The 264-nt window shown below is 37.1% G+C and overlaps 1 protein-coding gene across 1 annotated transcript in view; it reads left to right on the top strand.

Annotated features, from left to right (window-relative positions):
* The window catches only part of LOC119592994 (voltage-dependent calcium channel type A subunit alpha-1-like), a gene marked incomplete in the record, with an annotated part of 154497 nt that overhangs the window by 139677 nt on the left and 14556 nt on the right, over positions 1-264 (top strand).

The following is a 264-nucleotide window of genomic DNA, read 5'->3' as shown; positions in this document are numbered from 1 at the left end:
ACATACAGTATATATATATATTTTTTTTCCAACTTATTCCTTTCGTGCTGAGCTTTTCACCCATTGTGTGTAACGGTGTTTTACATAACAAACGATGAAGATGATATCAGTATAACAACAAGCGAGGGTGCAAGTGGGTGACGGTATCAACGTACAAATCGACGCAGATGACTATGGCACGTGTTCTTTTTCGCTTTTTTTTCATTACCCTTCCGTCAGATCGAAAGGAATTAACGTAGATTTCAAGTGAGAGAGAAGAAAAAA

The sequence above is a fragment of the Penaeus monodon genome, chromosome 31 (genome assembly GCF_015228065.2).
Source record: "Penaeus monodon isolate SGIC_2016 chromosome 31, NSTDA_Pmon_1, whole genome shotgun sequence".
Classification (NCBI taxonomy): Eukaryota; Metazoa; Arthropoda; class Malacostraca; order Decapoda; family Penaeidae; genus Penaeus; species Penaeus monodon.
The sequence above is the reverse complement of the archived record's forward strand: the minus strand, read 5'-3'. Positions and strand labels throughout refer to the sequence as shown.